This window comes from Mus pahari, chromosome 9 (assembly GCF_900095145.1).
Source record: "Mus pahari chromosome 9, PAHARI_EIJ_v1.1, whole genome shotgun sequence".
Taxonomy (NCBI): Eukaryota; Metazoa; Chordata; class Mammalia; order Rodentia; family Muridae; genus Mus; species Mus pahari.
The window spans coordinates 698,302-721,347 of NC_034598.1; the positions used below are offsets into that span (position 1 = coordinate 698,302).

General features: G+C 41.5%; 1 protein-coding gene and 1 non-coding gene across 2 annotated transcripts in view; both read right to left on the minus strand.

Moving 5' to 3' along the window:
- Nucleotides 1–22,167, minus strand: part of Dse (dermatan sulfate epimerase) — a 58,762-nt gene extending 36,595 nt beyond the window's left edge. The window contains exon 1 of the mRNA XM_021205322.1: nucleotides 21,689–22,167. The gene's annotated coding sequence lies outside the window, so the exon portion shown is untranslated. The remainder of the gene's footprint in view (nucleotides 1–21,688) is intronic.
- Nucleotides 11,499–11,624, minus strand: LOC115064753. The gene has a single exon (XR_003844576.1). It is a non-coding gene; the product is annotated as a U6atac minor spliceosomal RNA (small nuclear RNA).
- Nucleotides 22,168–23,046: the final 879 nt, after the last annotated feature.

Here is a 23,046-nt window from a genome sequence, read left to right on the forward strand (position 1 = left end):
AATCAGTTGTGGCTACTATTTCTTTATTTTTTTCTTAGATGGACTTAGACTGTAAATATATATGAGAAAATGTAATGGCAATTGTTTGTTGGCACATTTTATGTTCAAGAACAGAATTTCTGATGAACAAAAAATGTTCAACACAATCATGTTAAATTAAATAAATAAAAGAGAAATAACTATTGGACTCTGCCAGTACTGTGTCTAGCACCCAGAGCTTCAAGGCTAGATCCTTCAAGGTCAGAGACCCAGCCAAAAGAAATAGTCCTCTGTGGTTACACAGAGGAGGGTGTGTTCTCTGGCAGTGGTTGTGAAAGAACGCTCAGTTCCCCCCAGAGGATTCTATTTACTTGACCCAAGAGAATGGTACTGCTAGCATTTCTTTTAGAAGCCTGTACATAGGAACCTTCAAAAGTCTAAGAGAGGGTGCTGCCATGGTGCAGTTAGCACAGTGGGGATTCAGGCACCCTGGGTGAGAAAAGGTTGGAAGTTCTTTGTTAATTGGTTCTATGTGCACACAACTGCGGTTCTCTCAAAAGCTGGGTCTTTAAAGTTGTGGTAAAGCAGCAATGGGTGACTCAGGCTACTGGGGAGAGGTAAGAAGATTATGCAGGCATCAGGAGTTTTCCTTCTAGACTATTGTACAAGGATTCTCTAAAATGACAAAGCCTGGTGTGTTTTATTTGCTGTTCCTTTTCCTCTACATACCCCACCCTCCTACCCAGTCAGTCACTGGGACTGTGGATGCTGAGTCCTGAGAGTCTGTGGGGTGGTCATACCCTACTTGACCAAATGCACCCTGTGATCCCAGTCTCTTCTGCTACACTGCCTCCAGTTACTCTGGGGTTGTCTGCATGCACTTCAACAAAAAAGGAGGTTCCAGAAACAAAATACAATCAAGATCCTGGATACCAACTCCTTCTGCTGACTGTTTTGGAAAGCTCCTCAGTTACTGAGGGCACATAAGAGCAGAAAGATGGACATTTACCACACTTTAAAACTTGTTGGAAAACAAAAAAACCAAAATGCTCAGACCAGTACAGAACCCACAAATATTATGCAGACTGCTCATCAGCAGAGATGGCCTAAGGAGCATTTGCCAGCTACAAAATGTTGCTTTCCTAATGTCTCACTCCCATCACCCTCCCAGCTAGCCAGACCTTCCTTTACCTACCCACAGTTTCTCCTGGGCCCGGCACGAACACGCTAGCTGAGTTCAGTTGTCTACACTTTGTCTCCCTGGAGCCAGGAGAAATTTCTGCACACGTGGAGCTCTGCACTGAATCTGGTGCCAGAATGTTCACAGACACTACTCAAAACTAAATTCCAGCTTGGGAGTTGGTAAAGTCTCACCACTAAAATGAGCAAGAAAAGGATCCTGTTCTTCCTGATTATGAAGCCAATGCAAGTTTAAAACTTTCCAGAAAAAGAAAATGTCTCTGCCAGGAAAATAATAGGAGAAAACACCCAGAAGGTCTAGAAACTTCAGTAACCTAAATGTGATGTTTTAAAATGAAATGAAACTGAAATCTACCTTAAACTTGCTCTAACCTAGAGACACCTGGTTCCCATTTATCAGTCATAAATGTCTAACAAATTCTACCTAGCAGAATCCCATTTCCAGTCTTTAGATTTTTCCATCAGCTATCCACCCCATGTGCATACTTTAAAACTAAAAAGAAAGGAGCATTTTTCAAGATAATTTAAAGTAGGCATGCTGTAGACCAATTTCATGTACTTATTTCAATACACATTAGGAAAGGCTGTAACTACTTAAGCCTACCTAAGATATATATTCAAGCCTCAAAGTTAAACACACACACAACAGGAATAGAAAAGATGATTGTGGTTTCTGATAAATGATGATCAGTTTAGGTTAGAGACACTGAGAATGCTCAGTAAAACAATGTCTACAAAAGGCTAACTCCTCTTTCCCTCCCGCTCTCCCCCCTTTCTCTCTCTCTCTATCTTCCTTCTTCTCTATCCCACCCATTCTCCAAAGCACCAAGCCTTGAAGAAACAAGTCTGAACTTTGAGACATCCACAGATGATCTCGCAAGTTCGCTGTTGGAGAAAAGAGCAGAGCTCTGCCGCTCACCGGAATCTCTGGTCTAGTTCAAGAACATGGTATTTTAATTTGGCAAAATGACTAGACCCAATTAGCAACTCACTCTTTTAGTACACAGCTTACCAAGAATTCAATACCCAGGGTGTTTCTGAAGAACCCTATGAGCCTTGTTTTTCCTGATTTTTGTTCCTCTTCTCCGTGGAGCATACTAACTTGCAGGATTTAGCTTTCTTTTGCATTCCTTTATTATCACACCACATAGCCCTAAAACATTTCCACCATTTTACTTCATTGGCAGATACAGTGCAGTAACTTAAGAATCACTGTTGCTACAAGATAGTTCAGATAGCGCTGTGAGGCCAGCCACCAGCTGCAAACCAAGTTCAGTTTTAGTCTCCAGCCAAGCCAGTTATAATTATCTTAAGTAGATCTTCACAATGCCACACAGCCCGAAATTATTCTGCTTAATTCTGGTTCCAATAATTCACTACAGCTGTTAGGACTGCTAATCCAGAGACTGTGGCTCTGGGATCTAAGTGCCTTTCACATATCTAGTCTTTAACATTACAATAACAATGTGGCAAAGAAGTATTGTTTACATGGAAACTGAATACATTTCAGAAGCAGAACTAGAACTCAGATCCTAAACGAAGGTTTGTGTTTTCTTTAACCAAACAGATTTTTCAAAAGCATTCAAAATTGGAAGTTTCACTTTTGCTAGCTTTATATAAAGCACAGAAAAGTCTTGAAGAGGAACACTAAGCCAGTGCACAACCCGGGTCTATGTATAGAATGAAGCACACAATACCACCAAAGCCTTTTTAATTCCTCATGCTTTCGGGAATGTACAGCATAGCAGACAGATTGGAAACAATGGCTCCAAAGAAAGTAAAACGTGTCCCAAATGAAGGTGGACTAGAAACACTCTTAAGTGCCAAATCTTAGGAACACAACGTGATGATTAACTGTATGGACCATGGACTCGTGTAGACACCGGTGCAAACAAGAGCTATGCTCTCTGCTGGTTTTAAGACTCTTACTCTCAAACCCTCCATTTTCTTCTTTACAAGATGGTTCCCATTTCACAGGGGTGATTAAACGCAAGAGATACACTTAGCCTAGATACCTTGCCCGGGAGAGCTCAGTAATTATTTACTTTTACTAAGAGAAGAAAAGTTTCACTCGTTTAAGACTATATTAACATCTCATCAGAGAAGAGAGAAACTGAATCTTCATAATTCACTGGCAAAAACTTAGAATCACAGTTGTTAACTGGCATGGACAAGGTCATCAGGCTTGCTCGACACTTAACTAAAATGGTGCCCAATGTTCCAGAGTCCAACAGGTATCATTTATGGTTGGCACATGTCTCATGGGGAAGAAAAGCATTTGACTCTTGAAATGTTTCAAACACTTTTGCCTCCCAGAAAAGAATAACATTATCTAATATAATAACATAATATAACCAGAGTTTGCTTGCTTCCCAAAACAAGTAAATCTTGCTGTATATGAGGTAAATGTTTTTTATTCTTTCAAAAGACAGGTTCAGTAATACAACAGTAGCTGGGAAATACAGTATGGCTGGGAATTATTTTCTAGTAATACACTTTTATTATGGAAGGAGTATATGAATATTGTGGTGACATTTGCTCTCACCGCCAACAGTCAATGACAACACTCAGTAAAGGATGGAGTCCTAAGTCACAGTTTTGGAAAATGAGATATTACCTAATGTCTTATTAAGCCCCACATATGTATTTAAATAAATGAATATGCTGACTTTCTAGACTCTATCTGGCAGATTGGGAAATGTTTCTTGCTTCAAAGGAAATGGAATGGATGTGAAATGACAAGATACCCGCCAGGCAATTAAAGAACTAAACAGAACAAAAACAGCAAGAAGGCCTGGGGTTTGGGCTACCTTGAGCAGTCAAGTCAAGATTGTTACACCTCTACCATCTCTCACAGATGTCAGGGACCAGGTTGAGAAAACCCAGGCATCTTACACCCAGGGCATCCTGCAGCCCAGGCGTTTTCACAGTATGCAGCTAAGAGCCACATAGTTCTTTGTCAAGAGCCCTTCCCTCCTTCTCTCTGCAAGGCCACTCCTGGGAACCAGCAAGACCTAAACAGACATCAAGGACTGAGGGTGTCTCCTCACATTCCAGAGCTGTATTAGACTTGCAATAACTCTTCCCAATTATTTCTCTCACTGTATACCTTTGATCACCCCTCTCCAAATTGTATATAACCTGAGCATCTCCCCTTAGTAAAAGAGACTATGACAAACATGCATGGTCTACGTGTCTCTTTCTTTATTCCCATTTCTCTCTAGGTTTGTGATCCCCTTCAAGGACCATGGAATAAAGTGTCCCGCGGGCCGGGGCACACAGACACCTTCCTGATCATTGTGGATAGTTTTTAAAATTGAAATGAGTGATGTACACTCCCTCACAGTCATTCTGTCCAAGGCAGCTGCTCTGCTCTGGTTTGCCCAAACAAATGGGCGGGCCCAGGAACTAGTTCATGACTGGAACAGTTCACAGCATCCCACCCTGGTCTGTCCATTTCTACAGGAGGCAGAAGTTGGCCAGACCACAGGCAGAATGGCTTGTCTGTTACAGCCCTAGAAACTGTGAACACTGAGGAGTTCAGTGTTCTCTCACTTTATATCTATTCCAAGTTCCTTCTCTTGACGCTTCTCGAATAAAAATCTAGGCCAACACTGAAGGGCCCTAACACATGCCAAGCAGAAAGCCCATTCTCCTGCCTTCCATTTTGGTCATGACTCTTGAGAAATCTCTTTCCACATTCCTGGGAAATATCTTGTCATCTCCTGTGTATTCCTTTCCACTTATTTTAACTAAAGGAATGCACGTATGTACTTTTAGAGATGTCATTTTTTTTTTAGCTTCAGTTTTAGTAAATGAATGATTAAAATAATTTCTGAAAAACAAATCCTCAACATAAAATAAAACCTTAAACTTCCGGTAAATTTTTGTAGTGAAATAAATCTACCCTTACTGTTAACTGTGTCAAATCCTATGAAAACATGGTTTGGGTACTCTATAATCATCCCTGCAATTATACTCCCCAGTGTGTGAAGTCAGATAGTAAAACTTCAAACCTTCAAGCTCTTGGTCAAACTGAAAGCTCCTTTCACTGAGCAGACTATTCCTTATCTAAGAATAAAATAAAATACACCATCCCCCAAAAGCCATTCTCACACCAAAATCCACAATATGAAATGATAACATGTGGAACCCTCTAGAATTGTCACGTTACTGAAGAAGTAATTATAACCCTGTGCCCACACAGCAAAACCACACAGAAGGTAATAACGGTGTGTGACACTGTCTTAAGAGCAGCCTTTTGCAACCAAAAAGCATTCCTATCCCTGCCTCCTGAGTGGTTCTCATGGAGGCACCACACGATTTCATAATATAACTTGAAGTTCACTTCTATCAACTTAGTTATATGAGTCTAGGAATTCTTCTAAATTATGTTTACACATTTTTCAAATGTAAATTGGAAAGTTCCTGCACCCATTTGCCCAGAGACCAAATGAGTAGGTGATTCTATAGCCACGAAGCTGTATACGAGATGTAATTGTTGAAGACAGATTGGTATATATGACTGTAAAGCTAAGAACCATTAAGATCAAGATGTGGGAGCTGGGAAGATAATTCAGTGAGTTAAAGTGTTTTGTTTTGATTTGTTCTGTTCTGCACACATGAAGTAAGTTTGAATCTGCAGTACTCCTGGTGCTGTATGCCTGTAGCCCCAGCACTTACAGGATGGATACTGGGAGATCCAAACCAAAAATGGTGAGCTCCTGGTTCAGTGAGAAACTATCTCAACAAGCAAGCAAGCAAACATACAAACAAATGAATGAACGAATGAATAAATAAGATGGAGAAAGAATTATCTCCAAAGGAAACTCTAGCTTCTACATATGCACACACAGATGAGCACACTCATATTCATGCTCTCTCGCACATGCATAGCTATTAATTAACTAATAATTACTAATTAAATAAAATTAAAGACTCAGCCTTTGAAAGACTGGTTACCACTTATAATGTAGAAAGCAAGCAAAATCTGTATCATTGTGTAATGGCAAAGAAATCGAGGTTGAGGTAGGAGAACACAGCCAGTCACAACACTGCTGGGGCAGAATTTTACCTACAAAAAGGATGAAAGTGAAATTGTAAAGACCATACAATTTTGAGGCAAGTCAAGAAATTCCAGAGTAGCTGGGCAGTGGTGGCATACACCTTTAATCCCAGCACTTGGGAAGCAGAGGCAAGTAGATCTCTGAGTTCGAGGCCAGCCTGGTCTACAAAGTGAGTTCCAGGACAGCCAGGACTACACAGAGAAAGCCTGTCTCAAAAAAAAAAAAAAAAAAAAAAAAAGAGTAAATTCCGGTTTATTTAGCATCTAACATGATCTTCTGACTGGCGTATTTTACAATTTTAACTTTCTTAGTGATTTTGCAACAGAAGATGCAAAGGTATTTTTATAATTTTATAATGTTACATACAAAGTTAATTGAAAATGTTATCATAAAACGTATGTTTATATCCTGAATCTTTTTATTTTTTGGTTTTTTCAAGGCAGGGTTTCCCTGTGTAGCCGTGGCTGTTCTGGAACTCAATCTGTAGATCAGGCTGGCCTCGAACTCAGAAATCGCCTGCCTCTGCCTCCCAAATGCTGGGATTAAAGGCATGTGCCACCACGCCCAGCTCTATGTCCTGAATCTTTGAAAAGTAACAACTGGAGCCCGGCTTGGTCGAGCATGCCTTTAATCCCNGCACTNNGGAGGCAGAGGCAGGNGGATTTCTGAGTTTGAGGCCAGCCTGGTCTACAAAGTGAGTTCCAGGACAGCCAGGGATATACAGAGAAACCCTGTCTCAAAAAAACAAAAAAACAAAAAAAAAAGTAACAGTTGATGGATATTATATATTTTAACACACTGTTTCCCAGAACTGAAATATCAACTCCCTTTTCATGATGGGAATATAAATCAGTTCATTCTGCTATGTACCAAGCAGCTACTAAATTCAGAACTATACGCTAGACACTGAGCGCACTGGTGAACAAGAAAAGTCTACCTATTTAAGAGTTAATCTTTTCTCTTGCCTAGATTTTGAATAACCATACTCCTGGGTATGTTTACAAAGTGTTTCAAAAAGGTTTAAGAATGTCCACAGCATCTTCCATGGGTCCTACACTGAATCAAAGTGGGAAAAGAAGAAAGACAGCTGAACACCACTATCCATTGCTCTCTGCTCCCCAAATGTGTACACAGTGTGACAAGCTGGCTCACTCCCAGCATGGAAACCAGAGCCGATCTATGGCCGTGTCTTCTCTCTCATGATACACTGACTACCTTCAGACCACGAACACAAATAAACACTTCTTTCCTTAAAAAGTCTTTGTGGGGCTCTTTGTCACAGCAATTAGAAAACTAATTAATACACCCTTGTCCAAAGAACTATAGAACAAAAAGCAAAGAAATCAGCATTTCTAGGGGATTGTTATCTGCAGTACTTTCATTACTGCCTGGCAGACAAGACAAATTAGGCATTCTCCCTTAATCCAAAGCAACTGACTTCATCCATTTTTCCTAGCCACAGAAGAAAAATTACAATCTAATTTTTCAAAGTGCTACAAACAGCAACCAAAGATTTTATAGAAGAGTTCAAGGGGCCAGACAGCTCTGGATTTGTGGGCCATAGCTGCATCCACATACACTATGGACCGAAAATAAAGGCAGAAAAGACCCTCGTGAAGCCAGGGGTTAAATTTTAATTTTATGGTTTCAAATGCTAGTTTAATTAAGCCTCAGTAAAAACATCCTCCCTCTCAAAGGTTCTCGAGGTCAGAAGAGGCTGCAAGAGGCCTCATAAGGCCAACATGGTTTGTTTCAGAAAAACCATCTAGACCTATTCCACTTAATATGCACTAAAAATGCTATCTTGATCCTAAACTGATTGACAAATTAAATAAACTAATATCTGTAAAATGTCTATTCTGTGGTAGTGTTTTAACATAAGCAAGTTCTAAGCTATCTCAGAACACAAGAGTTGCTAGGGGTCCACATTGGCTTCTGGGTTTAAGTCCTAACATCACCATGCACACTTTGCTGAGCTCCTGCTTAAATAACAGCTCCTTACTCATGAGGCTTCTGTGTAGCTTTAATTGGCTAATATATTTGAAACAGTAAAGGGATGTGGAGAAGCTGGCCATGGCAGTGGGGCACACCTTTAATCCCAGCACTTGGGCTAGAGAGGGAGGCAGTTCCCAGTGAGTTCGAGGCCAGCCTGATCTAAAAAGGGAGTTCAGGACAGCCAGGAATATACAGAGAAACACGGTCTTAGAGAACAAAACAACAACAACCAAAAAAGGATGTGCAGGATTCAGAAATTTCCAAAATTCTATGGATGAGTCATAACCTCATCTATTACAGATTTTCCTGGTAAATGTTGTGAAAGAAATTCAACATTACATAAGCTCTGGTTCACTCACTTATGAATTTTGCTACATATGTCTTGAAATTGGGTATGTATGTCTGTATATCTTCTGGGATCTGCCAATTTATCCTCTAACTAAAAATAAAAAAATTGAAAGTGGCCTATAAGACTGTTCAGGAAAGAGTTAAATCTCCAGGCCCTAACTGCTCAAACTTCATACAGTCTGGAAGGAAGCCAGACTTCAGGCCTGCCCTGTGAGCAGTCCATGGGAGGCAGCTATGTGACCCCTGATTACTCTCTCTGATAAGGTTTATTTTTGTATAAGTTTAGTGGTCAAATGATACTAGTTTGATCTGATATCTGTGCTGCAAGGGTAGATGGGGTAAGGGATGAAGTCTGAGTAGCTGAGTTCAGCATACAGGTGTTGCATGCATAGCCTTGACCCTTCTCCAGCCAACAGCACTGAATGCTGTCCTACAGTGGGGGGAACATCTGGAAGCTTGTCCCTGGCTTTTCGGGGAATTTGCTTTGTATGCCTTTTCCCTCTGCTCAATTACCTCTACCTATATATTAAACAATACTATGATTATAAAAACTTTTCACTTTTTTTCTAATGAGTCACAGAGTTGAATGGTGCTGTAGAGACCTCCAAATTCACATCATGTTCTTTTTGATGTCTTTGGTAGAATTATTTACACTAAAGTTATGAGTAGCTTTGTGATCTATGATATTCCATGTGTGATACTTTTGTTACTAGAAAGTCTGTAGAGTTTATTATTTGTTTGTTTGTTTATTTATTTGAGCAGCACATACTACAGTGTGAATGTGGAAGCCAGAGGATAACCTAAGGGAATTGGTTCTCTCCTTCCAGCACGTGGGTCCCCAGTGCACCTTTATCCTCTAAGCCATCCCAACCAAGCCTCCATTTCTTTTTAAGCCCTCAAATAGTCAACAACAGTTATCAATAATAAATTTGCCTCTTCTGCTGCCTTTCTCTATTCTTGAATATTTTTTACATGCACTTGATCTTCATTTTCAGTTTTGTTTCCCAGATTTCAGTTCTATGCGTTGCAAAACTCCCTAACCTCTTTGCACACACCCTCCTGTGAATCATCCTAATCAAACTTCAAATACCATAGGCTAGATTTGTGAAACAATGTACATATCCACAAAGTTAACCCAAAAGACAACATACTAACTTCTCAGGCATGCCCTGCCTCACCCACCTCTAGCTGCTATTCCAACCAATCCTGCTGGGAATTCAGGCCAAAGTCCCTTTCTCTCAGTTCTTACCTTCTTTTTTGTAACTAAACTGTCAGCAAATTCTGTTGGTTCTTTCTTCAAGTCCACCCACTTCCACCACTGCTGTGATAACTCAGCCCGTACTATGCTTTACATCGAATAGCTTTAAAAAGTCACTTAGACTTAATTCTTCCCTCTCACGTAAACCTTAGAGTGATCCTGGTCAGTAGCAATGCAGAATAAGCAGTGCACTGTTTGTAGACCTCCCAGGGCATCTTCACAGGTTATTAAAGCATTATAGTTGTGATGGGGGAAATACATTAGAGTCAGTAAGGAGGCCAGCATGACTGGAACTGGGTGAGAGAGTGCTTAACATTTAGGAAAGAACATTTACTAAATGGATAAATTTAATAGCTGTGTCAAGATATAAGCATTTAAATATTCAGAGGTAGCTATTTATATAACTCCACAACTATTTAAATAGAACTCTAGAGAAAGGAGCAATAAAAAAATCTTTGATTATCAAAACAAACCATTTTCGTGTAAAACATACCACAATGCTGGAATTTCCAGGACTACTCAAGGTGATCACTAGAGTTTCCTAGAGCTACAGTCATACACAGTATCTTCCCAATCGTCCCATTTAGTCCACCCCAGGCTTTCTGTGGCTGACTTACCCTCATGGATTTCCACATTTTCAATAATGAGCCCAGTGTGCCTATGATCAAGTTCACTTCCATAATGCACCTTGTCTCCCAACATCCTAAACATGTTTTTCATGAGTCTCCTTGGGTCTCTTTTAAAACCACTGAGACACCTGGCCCATTACATAGGTTTAATACAGCCCCATTGCCTTTCTGCTGAATGATTTTGGCATAATTGCTCTTATTTACATTATTCTATTTTGAAATTTAAAGTCAGTCCCTTTAACCCTATTTCCAGTGATAATTACCACAATTTAATGGTTTGGTATAGAGGCATTATTAGTGTTACTATTTTTAAAGTTTAATTTCAAGAAGGGCTACCTTTTCCATCTAGAGAGTTCATCCTCTATACCATTTCCATTACTTTGTCCTTAGTTTGTGCTAAGAAAGATATGGTGATTATTTTTTTTTGGCTCCTTTTCTTTTCTATTATTATTATTTTCTTTATTTACATTTCAAATGCTATCCCAAAAGTTCCCTATACCCCCACCGCCCCTACTCCCCTACCCACCCACTCCCACTACTTGGCCCAGGCCTTCCCTTATGCTGGGTCATATAAAGTTTGCAAGACGAAGGGGCCTCTCTTGCCAGTGATGGCTGACTAGGCCATCTTCTGCTACATATGCAGCTAGAGACACAAGCTCAGGGGGTACTGGTTAGTTCATATTGTTGTTCCACCTACAGGGTTGCAGCCCCCTTCAGCTCCTTGGGTACTTTCTCTAGCTCCTCCATTGGGGANCCTGTGTTCCATCCAATAGCTGGCTGTGAGCATCCACTTCTGTGTTTGCCAGGCACTGGCATAGCCTCACAAGAGGCCGCTATATCAGGGTCCCTTCAGCAGAATCTTGCTGGCATGTGCATTAGTATCTGGGTTTGGTGGCTGATGATGGGATGGATTCCCAGTTTGGGTAGTCTCTGGATAGTCCATCCTTTCCTCTTAGCTCTAAATTTTGTCTCTGTACCTATATCCTTTCATGAGTATTTTGTTCCTTATTCTAAGGAGGAATGAAAAAACAGTGGTTAGATGCCACGAAGTAGGTGGCAATGCCTTAACCATATGTGTGTTGTTAGGCCCAAGGGCCTCTTCCATCCTTGTCAAGGGGAGTGCTAATCTTCTCTCCTTTCATACAACACTGGTGATTATTTATAGCCATGTTTCTATCAGGAAACAAGTTCTGAGGCCACAAAGGAATGTAGAAGAAGAGGGTGGATGAATGGCCTGGATGTCCAGGACAAAAAAAGTGTTCCAATAGACATTCCAACTTAAGTTACTTGTCTATAAGGCGGTGATAGACAGGCCCATGCCACAGGACTGAGATGTGCAGCAATGAACGAGGTTCCCAGTTCAGACTTTGCAATAGAAACCTCATCAGCCTCAAATAGAAAGATGTCACTGAGCATGCTACACTAAAAAGAAAGGCACAAGATCCTTTCAGGAAACAGGGAGCATACGTAAATCCCAAGGAGCTCTGTAGCATGGCTGTCTATGGCTATGTAGAGAACAGGACAGGTCCAGGCAAGCAGGAGACAGACTAGCACTCTGCAAAGGAAGGAAGGACTCACCAAGGAAGTGGTTTCTCAAGTGAGCCTTAAAAGGCATTAGGTAAAAATGCACACAGATTTAACTGTCTCTAGTAAATATTTATGACTAATTTTGGACATGTTGAGTATTGTATTGTCTGTAACTATCTCTCCTTCTCACATTGTCCTCTGTGGATCCCAATGGAAAGTGAGGTAAATCTCACCTACTGTGGGATAGGCTGGTGAGAGTCAGGGGTTTAGTCATCTCGCTCTCCTATAGTGTCAAGCACAAGCCTTTCAAAAGTACGTGTGGCAGGGCTAAAAAAAAAAATGGCTCAAAGGTTTCACTGCACAAGTTTGAGGACCTGAACTTGTGTCACATAAACAGCCAGGCAAGTAGAATGCATCTACATTGCTAGTGTTTCTATGGCAAGATGGGAGTTGGAGACAGGAGAATCCCAAGCAACTGCAGTAACAAACAGCAAAGAAAAGTATGAGGGAAGGAACCACATGTGAAGCTGTACTCCAGCCTCCATATGCATGCTATGGAGCATGCATGTACACACACACACACACACACACACACACACACACACACACACACACACAGGAATCAATGAAAAGCATTATAAGGGAGGGGCAAAGAGGACATTGCATGCAAGGGGATAATAAGTAGTAACTCAGTCATTCCATTTCTGCTCCCTCCTGTTCCTAACCCTTTACTCCTTGGCTTATGCACTTGCAATGCTGCTCTACTCTACTCAGTAATGTGCTTTATTGCACAAAGCCCTTTGGGCCCACTTCCTCATCCTTTCCCAGCTGCTATCTGTCTTGCCTGTCATCTTCTCAAGTCTCTTCCTTCCTGTAGTCGTGGTGTTGTTCAGTTCAGAATTTAGCTGATCTCATTAAGCTTCGGAGTCATTATCTGTCAAGCATATTTTAAATTCCTCAAGGCCAAAGTTCACATTCTATCTGTTTTGCATGCTTCCTCTGTTCTTGCCACCCAGACATCTTCTCAAACACAAAAGTGCCTGGTAAACACTTGCCAGACACTAAGACCTTCCAATGTTTCTATCATGAAGGTCTAGTGTGCCTTCATGTAATTCTCCAAGTTCAAAAGTGCACTGGACAAAGTTAGACATCAAAGTGTTTTTTCCCAAATAACACAGATCCACCACTTCTAAAACTTGCAGTCACTGAACCAACGCTGTGTGGCTTCACCAATTGGGGGAAAAAAGAATTGAAGATGCACAAAGAAGGCTTTATGCTATAACCTCCTTCTAGTGCTGCTGGTCCAGCTGCACTCCAGGCACAGGGCTTATCATTCCAGGGCAATTCAGTAACTTAAATTCTCACTGCCATACACACTTTCCCCAACAAAGAGAGATGGAAGAGACCCAATAATGTCAAACTTCACATGTTGAAGTGAAATTTTACTTTTATATCTCTCACTCAGCTACTTTTCATTAAAGCCTATAGAATAATTCTATGCAGATCACATTAAATCCATAAGCTTCCATGATGAAAAGCCTTAGGATTTAAATATAACACATGGATCAGATTGCAGCCCCCAATAATCATTTATTTAGGTGGGAGAGGCAGATCTTGAAATTTCAAATGAGAATATAAGAAAGGATAACTGGGCGGTTGAATAAAATCAATGGGTCAGTCCTTCATGGTTCTGGGGTCTCCTGGGAACAAGCTGTAAGTGCTGAAAAACGTAAAGTAATCAGTGAAAGATAAAAAGAAATAAAAGAAGAGAAACCAAAAGAAGGCACTCTGAACTAAGATAACTGGAGGTCGCCTTCGGTGACTCCAAGAACCAGTTTTCCTTGAAAAGGGAAACTGTGGCAAGCACAGGCCCTAGCACTAAGTGGAAGTACCTATGGCAATTATCCAAGACACTGACCTTCTTTAGCTCATACCATCCCCCAAACTGGCTCATCTCAGCTGACTGCATATTTTCCATTTCTTGTAGGAAAAAAAAAAATTGCACAAAAATCAGCACTTTCCATATAATTACATCTTAACTAAAGTACCACCTGGGAGCCATGGAATCGGTATTTTTGAAATTATCTTTTTAAACAACATGAAACAAAGTTCACACGATTTCTTAACACTAGTATTACTGGATTTTTGTTTGTATTTATCCATCAGCATTCCTACAAGAATCTTTCTATGGGGGCTACAGAGATGGCTTAGAGGTTAAGAGCACTGGCTGCTTTCCAGAAGCCCTAGCATCATTTCCCAGGACCACATGGCACTCACCACCATCTGTAACTTCAGTTCTGGGGGATCTAGAACCATCTTCTGGCCATAAAAGGGCCTTCCTATGTGACATTTTCAGAGGCTCTTTCTGGTCACAACCACCCTATTGTGACCACAAGAATGGTGAAAGCATGTCTATAAAACCACTGAGATCCCTTCTCTCACTGCTGCCAATCTGACTCTACCACAGAAATGGTGCAGATAAACCGGGCATGGTGGCATGTGCCTATAACCCTAGCACTTGAGAGCTTTGGTAAAGGGTTAGACGTTCAAGGTCATTCTCTACTATACTACAAATCCCAAGCCATCTTGGGCTACATGAAATCTTACTTATTAAAACACAACAACCATCAAAGACGAAACAAAACAAAAACCCCCACATAGAAATGGAGTAGAAAAAAAGTACAAGGCGCACATGAAAGTTCAATGGAACAGTGAACTTGGTGCTAAGACTTTTAAAAAAAACAACTGGGATGGAGTGGGGGAAGAATACAAGAAATGTGGTAAAAGAGCTGGGTATAATATGCTAACAATGGATAAGTTAGACAATGTGACTATGGCAGTAACTATGTGCCTACAAAGTCAGTGTTTGTTAATAAAATGTTACTTTAAGTCTTTTAAATATGAAGAAAAAAATGGCTTCCTTGAAGAAAAAAAGTAAAGCACACATTGTCTGCCTGAATGAAGGTTCTAGAAACTTTATATAATCAGGATTACTTTAACCAGCCAATTACTACTAGATCTAGTAAAAATGCTAAGGAAAAATCTGTAGCAGCAACTTTCATTTAAAATAATAAAGCTAATTTTTTATATTCATCTAAATAAATCATTCTTATTTTCTTGAATTTTCATGTTTTCAGATGAACAGAAGTCACACCCAGATGACCACACTTCATATTTTTTCAGGATTTAAACCTTCCCAAAGAACTCAAAACCCTACAGAAATCATACTAAGGGATAAAAACATCAGGAAAGTCTTGCTGTGGTCAGCAGAAACCACTTTAGATAGCCTCGTGTCTGTTTCCCCTTCTCTTTCCTAGATGAAAATTTAAAAAATAGCTGTTCAGTTTTCCTGCTTTTTTCTTCACCGCCTGGTTTATCCCATCCCTTGGAAGGAGTAGAACCACAGCAAGTAGTGCCAAAAGCCAGTTGGCCCCTGCCTCATTGTCCCTGAGGCTGGAGAAAGGAGCCTCATTTAAAATTCCTGGAATGATGTCACTAAACTGCTAGAAGAAAGGGTCTTCCAAGAATTTGTGGAATTCTAGAAATCTACTGCTGAACAGATACATTCAAACAATAAAAACACCAGAGCTTCAAAAACAGTTCACAGTCAGCACTGTGAGGAGGGCCAGCACCTACACAGGCTCCTGGTTTCACTCAGGTTCTGTGTATTAGACTGAACCTTGGCACAGAATATTTTTGACCTACATCAGTGACTTACGTTCTTGGGCTTCTTTCTTGTCACTGGCAAGCGACTTATATCCAGAGATATAAGTAGCTTTAGAAATGCAGTATCCCTATGCATACTCCACTCTAGAAGAGACCTATGTAAATAGCTTCTACTCAGTTAATCCACTAAGGACCAATCTATATTGTATTAAAAACATAATCTAAAAATTGCTGTGTTTTCCACAAGATTTATACAACCAGAACATAGAAGTTGTCAGCAAACACTCTTGTCTTCTAGCAGTCATCTGACAGCAACAGGACATCACTTGCTGCTTCATCAGGGAAATATTATAGCCATGCAAACAGTGAGCACACCTTCTTCACAAGTTATTTTTAGGGTTTATAAAATGCTGGTTCCACTTTCCTAGAGAGTATCTTCCTTATGTTCTATATGTCTACTATATGTCTACTACTTAGTAGCTTCTGCCACTACTGTTCTTGCACATGAAGAAAAAAATGTAAGCACCTGATTTGATCAACAAATGCAACTTTACAACCCTATGGCATGTATGTCTGACTTGAAAATATCTCAAGCAGAAAGATTCAAATGATAGATGTTTAAATTGACCAGGGCACATTCAACTTTTTTGCGTTTATTTAGTTTTCAACATGGTTTCTCTGTGTAGCCCTGGCTGTCTTGGAAGATACTCTGTAGACCAGGCTGGCTTCGAATTTAGTAGAGATCAACCTGCCTCTGCCTACCATGTGCTGGGATTGAAGGCATGTGCCACCACTGCTTGGCTCAACTTTGTTTTAAAGTCTTTTATCTTTTATATTTAGTTTTGATTTTTGAAAGTGGTTGTGCTATGTAGTCCTGGTTGATTTTGTGCTTTCTATACACCCCGGCCTGGAACTCAAAATAATCCTCCTGCATCAGCATCCACACCATGCCACAAGTTTTCAATTTTTGCTAAAATAATGTGACTGCTAGTTAAGTAAAATACTGAGTATTTTAATGTATTTAGTATATTCCACAATGACTGAAAAGGGCAGTCACTATTAATTCTACAAATAATCTCCAAAAGGTTTTGTTTTGGCATGCAGACAAAGGCATTCAGTGACAAACTCTTTTTGACCCTGTCTGGGTCAAAATCGATAGATGCAGATCCCCCATAGCTGATACGTCATATGTGTAATTAAGGCTAACGAGGGGCTGGGAAGAGAGCTCAGTCAGTAAAATGTCCACATAAACATTAGGATCTGAGTTCAGATTTCCCAGCACCCAGCTGGTAACATACATTTTCGTCACATTTTTATAGCAAGATTTTCACTCACCTAATAATAACTTGACTTTCAAATATTCTCAATTATAAAATGCCAAAGCATCATGCTCCTCATCAGAATGAAATATTACTGACCATAGAAATTCTGCTCTTCTAAAAACAGTTTAACATTTCTACTAAGATCATGTTTCTAGATAATTCCAAGTAAACTGAAACACACAGAAGGAAACCCCAGGATAATCTTAACACACATTAAAATTTAGTGTTATTCTTGAGTTAAGAACTTTACAAATGACTCCATTTAAGAAATAAACAGATGGCCTCACCATCTTTTCTTCTCTTGCCAAACTAAAACCATCCTCTTTCTTCTCTGACCCTAACAGGAACTGAGAATCAGTCTCCTCTGGCAGGTTTACACTTCTGTGGGCATCTGAAAAAGAATCCAGGAGTCCAGCCCTCAACAGGCTGTAGCCTGTCTGTATAAGGCAGTTAGCAACACTATTGATATTGCATCAAGGCTGGTTAAAGCCCAAAGCTAGTTCACAAGAACTGAACAAGCAGCTGGGGCTCTGCAGGCATCAGAAAAGGCCTTGCAATGAGACCCTTACCAAGCAGGGATGGGGTGAGGGGCTGGGAGAGAAGGGGTTGAGAACAAAAGGGAATCTGTAAATAGTGCAGAAGTCTAAGAAACATGAGCATTCTGACAATTCATGAGCAGTAACTACAAAATATAATAAAGCAGATCTACAGAAAAATGAAATGTGAGCCTTTAGTATTTTGAATGTGGAGTTACAGAGGACACAGTAGCATTATGTGTGTAATTTATGTTTGTCTCATTCAATTTAAAGTATATCACAGACTGCCTATAAATTGTGTCCCTTACCTTCAGCATTTCCAATCTACTAAAATGAAGACAAGACATGAACCCACCTGTCCATCATTAGGCTAGTGTGAGATAGGATGCTTTGAACAAAATGGAAGAGTACTATGTTGCCATGCTAATTAAGGTCCAAGTCTATCTACCATTGTTCATTGTCCAGACAGCCTTCTAGGCTTGATGAAAAATGCAGACTATCTTCAGGTATATCACAGACTGCCTATAAGGCTTCTCCTTCTCTGACCTTGTTTGGGGAGCTTAAAAGCCCCACACACTTCTACCTGAAGAACATCATGTAGCCTTACTTTGATTATAGGTTCAACTAACTTCCTTTCTCTGGACAAGAACCCATTCAAGTAGCACCTAAGATCTGAAATGCTTCCTCATGCTACTGAGGCATCTTGGTACCTTAAGCCTTTAGCCAATGACCTTTGCCCATCCTGGATGCCCCCTTCTCCCTCATGGCCCCCCATCCCCAAAATATATAAACCTTGAATCACCCCAAGTAAAGTTGATCTGTCTCCCTATATCTGGTCTGCCTGACTAAATGCTTATGAGTTTGTAGATGACATTTTAGTAAAAGTAATGACCCACTTGTATCACATTGCCCAATACTTTCTGGTTTGCTTCTATTTCTGAAATATTTCACCATCAGCTAATCAAATCTCCCTTCTACGTAAAACTAAGCTTTGAAACACCAATGAACATCAAGAAACAGCCCTTGGCTACATTTATCATACACATAGAAATATCTTCTTCTAAAACCAAGTCTAATGTTTAAAAGAGAGTATCCATTTAGAATGGGACAGTGGATGGCAGACAGTGGTGGCGCACACCTTTAATCCCAGCACTTGGGAGACAGAGGCAGGCAGGTTTCTGAGTTTGAGGTCAGCCTGGTCTAGAGTGAGTTCCAGGACAGCCAGGGCTACACAGAGAAACCCTGTCTCGAAAAACAAAACAAAATTAAAAAATTAAAAAAGAATGAGACAGTAGTGAAAGATTTTGGAACCATCCATTTCTATTTCTTGCTACTAGCAAACAGCTGCACGCAGCATTTCAGGTATCTGGGGTTCTACCCTCTACTTCCCACTCTGATACTCACTCATCATGTGGATTTTATGGGAAGATAATTTCCCTTGTGAGTACACTGGGTTTAGACACCAGCTTCATTCCCATGTCCACCCCTGACTGCAGGTATACAGATTTAGGTTGCCCAGTTCAAACATCTGCTAGTAGTTTAGTGACCTCCAAAGAATCTTAGTCTACAAATCACGATAGGAAGAGATAATGTAATTCCAATATGAGAAAAGCTCAAGGCACTAAATATAGTAATAGGAAAGGTCCTGTCCTGTGTTAGATACTCTTTCAATAGAGTTTGTTGATCATAGAAGCTCCTCAGGTGCCTTTCCCTCTCTTAGGATAGCAAACTCCCAGCCCCTTTCTGGAACAGAGTGAAGCATTCACTGACACAGCAGTTCCCACCATCACAGAGGCCTGCCACAACACAGCCTAGGACAAGAGAAGGGGAAAGCATGTTAAAATATTTACTATACGTAGGACTGAGACATCCTAATGGCTGAAAAAATATCTAAACTAGACTGTAATTAATCCTTGGCAGACTGTTTTAAAAACAAAGATTCTCAATGAATGCACGTATCTAAATTATTCCCCTTTTTACTCCACTTGTTAAAATAATAATGTTGAGAATTATGTTTCTCTAATGCAACACGGAGGAACCAAGGCAAGAAGAAATAAAGAACAAAATATGCTATCACAAATAATATAAAGAAATGGAAAAAAAAAAAAAAAACTTTGTTTCATCCCAGAATGCATTTGTCTAAAAAATTGTCTCAGAGACTGCAATAATTTTCTATACTAAGTACTAAGCTTCTGTGAAGGATGACCCTAGGTCCCTCCATGACAGCACTGCAACCTCCTGCTCCCAGTCCTGCTCCCAGATGCACCACTCCAGCTGATTTGTGACCTACTGCTAAGTACTCAAGCAGACACATGAACAAGGACTGCTCACTAAGATGAGACTGATTTAATTGGGTGAATCCATCGACTTCTTATCATGGTTTTTTTTTTTTTTTTCTGGGCTAAAAACCCCACCATTCAGATTGCATCCTGCTGTCAATTTCCCTCCCTGTCAAGGAACTTAAAAAAAAAAAAAAAAAAAAAAAGTCTCTTTTACTGAATCATTTCACTGTCTCTTTTTAATCTGGATATTAAAATGTACTCTGTAGACCAGTATTTTTGTATAATTATTAAAACTGAGACTGATATCATATTCTAATAATGACTAAAGAACTCTTCCGACATTCAAGTCCTCCATATTGCTTAGTCTTATACTTCTCTTTCTACAGCCAAAGAAACTCCAAGAAAGCGGGGGCTGTTTCTCATTTACCCCCTCCCTGTCCTACTAACCCACACTCGTGCTTTTGGTTAAGCCCTCAAGGAGTGTTACTAAGGTAAACACATATTAAATCCAAAATTTTCTCCCTTTTTAGTAGAATAGAATTTACTACACTAAAAATAGGGACCACATTTGTACAGGATTAAAGGAAAATAGTAATGTGTGAACAAATACTAGGGTGATCCTGTTTTATTTTTCCCATGCACGTTACATTCTGTAGTTCTCTCTAGTAGTATAGTCCTAAATCTTCTACAGAATTTTCGTTTCATAAAGGGTAGAGATGGCTCAGTGGTCAAGAACTGGTACTGCTCTTATACAGGACCAGTTATTTTCCCAGCACCCACATTAGGATGCTCACAACAGGTTGTAGCTACCATACTAACAGATCTGATATCCTTCTGACCTCTGTAGGCACCTGTCTGTAGTCCTGTGCATATACTCCCAGACACATAATTTTTAAATGATACTAGTGAATCTTTTTTTTAACTTCACTAGTACTATCATTTATTAAGAAAATATAAAAACTGAAAAGAGAATTAGTAAACGTGAAAATTCTGTAATGTGAAAGAATATGAAAATATTTCTAGAAGATTCTACTACCTTCCTTAAGATATTGTTGATTAAGCAGCAATAAACACCAAATGTTTTCAAGAATCTACTAGAAAATCTCTAGAAACCAACGCGTCAGTTCCTGACCTAAAGAATTCCAGGTGAAAGAGGCTGGCCTCTTGCATTGGAAGCAAGGGATTAGGTTTCAATATGAATGCCAGCCGGCCTAAACGGAGGCTGTTGCCTCAAAGGAGAGTTGAGAAAGTTCTCAGTTCACAAAGTTAGCTAAGATCCAGCCTCAACAGATTCTGAGCCCATGTGGCATCGCTTACAGCGCTCCCCAACCCGAGAAAAGCCCGACTCCCGGGCCCCCGACTGGCCCAGGCGGCCTCGGGTTGGGGTTACCCAATCAATCACCCTGGGGTGTTGGAGTGCAGGGGCGCTGGAATCAAGCGGCTGGGAGGTGACTCAGAAGCAGTTTTCTGGGCGTTGGCTGTCCGGAGGTCGCACAGGCAGAACCAGCAAGGGAGCACACGACCACCACCATCCCTAGATAACTGGTGTAGCGTAGGAAGGGAACGCAAGGGTGTGCTAACTCCAAACCTCGGGAAAACCGGGAGCCCGTCCAGTCCCCGGCACTCGCTCCTGATTTTCGTGCTGCTGTCTTGCGGAATTCTGGGCTGGGCACCCGGGTAGGAGATCACGGAGCCAGCAGAGCTGGCCCGAGATGCTCAGTCCACAGGGAAAAAAAAAAAAAAAAAAAAATCGACGCGCAGCGGGGGACGTGGCTCTAGTTGGCCCGAAAGGACCGGTCCAGTGTGGACCCATCGAACCGCGGGAGAGTAGCTTCCCCGAGCGTGGCCCAGAGCAGCGCCCAACCCAGCCCATCACTCACCGCTCCGTCCTCCCGGGCGTCCTCTCTCTGCCTCCCCGTGGGGCGCCGGGGCGCCGGACCCCTGGAGTCGGGCCCTCAGCTTGCGCGCCGAGCCATCCGAGCTCAGGGCGCCGCGCCCGGGGTGCGCCGCTGCAGCTTCTAGCGGCCGTGCGGGCTGGGCGGAGACTGTCGGCGGAGAGTGGGCCAGCCGTGGCCGGGCTCTGCCTGGGGCGGAGGAAGCCGCAACGTCAGCAGAGCCCGGGAGGCGAGGATGGGGAGGGGGAGAGCGGGACCCCCGCCCAGCCCGATCCGGACCTCCGCACGGGCACTCCTCCGGCGACCCAGATCACGGCTCCGCGCGAGGCTCCGCCTTCCGGTCTCTGCGTCCCGAACCCCACGAGACCCCACAGGACCCCACAGAACCCCACGCACCCTGCCCTGCCCTGCCCTGCCCTGCCCTGCCCTGCCCCGCCGCTTTGGTTCCTACAGCTTTGATTTCTCCTGACCCATGACTTCAGGTTCCACTCTGGAATCTCACCCCAAAGGAAAGATAATTTCTGGAGGCGGGGGGGGTGGGGGGGGGGGGGGGTGGGGGTGGGGGAGGAAGGGCCGATTCGTTTTTAAAGAGCTGGAAGAGGAAAGCCGAGAATTTAAAGAATCCCACTACCACCGCTAGTGGCCAATCCCCTCTCAAGGCTCCAAAATAACTTTACACTCCCGACGCCTCCCTCCCTTCCCCCCCTTCCTGAATCAGTTTTACTCAAAGGGAAAGGGGAAAATCCACCTAATCCGAAGCAGTTGTCGCCTTGCCTGGAGCTGCAAAATACAGGGAATCCTACCGCAAGGAACCCTGTAAACTGAATTGATTTTAATCATCAAAGGTAAAGGATTGGGGGAAGATCCTTTAGAGTTTGCAGTTCACAAGGGAAACTATATCTCATTTCGTGTGTGTGTGTGTGTGTGTGTGTGTGTGTGTGTGTGTGTGTGTGTGTGTGATGCACCCAACTTGTGTTTATTCTTTCAATGAAATGTAGCCATCCAGTACAAACTCGGCTATCTAACCGGTCCAGGGTTGGATCTCCTTGCTCAGAGTTAAAGATAATTAACCTACTAGATTCTATGAAAAGGCAGCTTTTTGAGAGACACTTTCCTGTTCATCAGAATGGGAGGTTTTACTCAACCCTGTTTGCTAACAAGTGCTCTGAGTTCTGACAGACTATGGAGACCCAAGGGCACTTCCAGGCAACTATTTCCACACTTTTATGAATTAGCATTATTAAAGCAATATTAATATATATGATTTGAGCGGATAANCCAAACAGCAGACCACGCCAAGGTNATTCCACGTGAGAGGTTTATTAAGCAGGGATGGGGAGCGG